This window comes from Panthera uncia, chromosome B4 (assembly GCF_023721935.1).
Source record: "Panthera uncia isolate 11264 chromosome B4, Puncia_PCG_1.0, whole genome shotgun sequence".
Classification (NCBI taxonomy): domain Eukaryota; kingdom Metazoa; phylum Chordata; class Mammalia; order Carnivora; family Felidae; genus Panthera; species Panthera uncia.
Window position 1 is genome coordinate 82,968,242 of NC_064809.1, and position 2,122 is coordinate 82,970,363.

General features: G+C 35.5%; 1 non-coding gene across 1 annotated transcript; it reads left to right on the plus strand.

Annotated features, from left to right (window-relative positions):
• Positions 1 to 915: 915 nt before the first annotated feature.
• LOC125920534 (U6 spliceosomal RNA) lies at positions 916 to 1,019 on the plus strand. Its single transcript, XR_007457113.1, has one exon. It is a non-coding gene; the product is annotated as a U6 spliceosomal RNA (small nuclear RNA).
• Positions 1,020 to 2,122: the final 1,103 nt, after the last annotated feature.

Sequence of the window (2,122 nt, forward strand, 5' to 3'; positions counted from 1 at the left end):
AATAAAAAAGACAAAAAAAAAGTGGAGTTTCCCAAAAAGAAAAAAAAAGAAACGGATTTTTTTATTCTCTTCATTCTGTGTTTGTTTTCCCCCCCCCCCCCCCCCCCCCCGCCTTGAGTAATGTTTCTTTCAACTTTCACAGTAACAAAGAAAAATCCCAGTGTTGGGATGACTATGAGGTATATAGTCTAATTTCTCTAATTTGGAGCATAACTAAGAAGTGATTGGCCAAACTCTGGTGAGAGAGAATTTACTACGTCTTAGGGCAAATGTGCCTTTTTAGACAGCTCTGACAAGTTTTATATTAAGCTGAAATTCATCTCCTTGTGACTTCTACAGACAACAAAATTGTGCACTAAAGCCATCCTCTTGAACAGCTTGGTGTTCTCGTTTTGCATCTCTTCTCTAGATTGTTTAATACTTCCTCATACCCCTCCATATATTGGTTAGTGTGTTTTTGGCTACAAGAAATAGCAAACTTTGATGACAATAAGCTTAAACAGTATGGAGAGTCATTATTTCACATCATAGTAAGAGTTAGAATAGACTCTAGTGTTGGTTGATTCAGCTATTCAAGGATGATATCAGAGACTCACATTTTTTCTCCTTTTTTTTCTCCTATTTTCCTTAATGGTGTCTTCATGATTTGAGGCACGTAGGTGGTGCAGTCAGTTAAGCATCTGACCCTCGATTGCGGCTCAGGTCACGATCTCACAGTTTGTGAGTTCAAGCCTCGCGGCAGGCTCTGCACTGATTGCATGGAGCCTGCTTGGGATTCTGTCCCTCCTTCTCTTTGCCCCTTCCCCGCTGTGCTCTCTTTCTCTTTCTCTCTCAAAATAAACAAAAGAAATGGCGTCTTCATCATTAAGCTGGTAGGAAGATGGCATCTTTTCATATATCAGAGAAGATACGGATGAGAGATTGTCTTGTCATATATTGCTTTTCAGAATAATACAGAGATTAGCATGACTCCTATGCAAGGATGACGCACGCAAATTCACGAACCATTCCATATATTTTTTAAAAGAACAAGACACATGTCTCTACACCCCTTAGCAGGTTTCATGCCTCATTTAAAAAACTGGGCCTGAAGCAATTACTGGCAAGGGTGATGAAATTACCCTAACTGTCTTCAAAAACATTATCTGCTGTGAAATAAAGTCAATCACATTTCTACTGCACAAGGTTTTCATACACTTTTTGTTCTATTTTCTTCCTCAGCTCTATTGAGATATAACTGACATATAACATTGTATAAGTTTAAGGTGTAGAACATGTTTATTTGATGCACTTACATATTGCAAAACAATTACTGCTATAGCCGTTAGCTAATGCCTCCATCACATCAAATAATTACCCTTTCTTTTTTGTGATGAGAACATTTAGCATCTACTCTGTTCTTTATGCAGTTGATAACAAACTATGGGATTTTGACCCCTCTATATTGAAGGTCATTAATAAGTTGCTATTTTATGTTATCACCAAGTTGTATCTAATAGGAAAGGCTTCTGATAACACTTTGATATATACCAAGTAAGTAAATGAAAACTTTACTTTTTTATTAAGTAAAGAAGAGGTTAAGTAAAAGTAAAAAAAATGGGGGATGTCTTATTGAAACAAATGTTGATTTATTTGTATGTAACCTATACATATCCTTAGAGTATATCTTTGTATTTTGTGTAATTTGTAATTGTAGATTTATATTCATCATAGTGCATGAAAACTCCCACACACTCAAAAACAACCATTTTCATGTGTTGAACTATGTCATGAGCTTATCTGAAAGTATTGTTGGTTGTTCTGAAGCAAACATTGTACTTTTGTTTATTTGGTACAAATTTTTGTTGTTTTCGAGGGAAGAATGAACTGAGGCTTTTTAATATTTCTTTCTTTTCCACCGTGCTCATATTGGGTAGTAATTTAATGTATAAATGGTAAATACCTTGGATGAGACTCACCATATTCTGCAGAGTCAGATTACTAATCAATTTCTTCTTTAGAAAGATGAAAAAAGCAACAGCTAAAAATTTCTGAGACATACTGTCCTTTTTGGAAAATGTCAGTCCCCAGTTTAAATTCAATAGGAGTAATTTCAGGAGATTTCTCTGATGCAGTCCTTCTA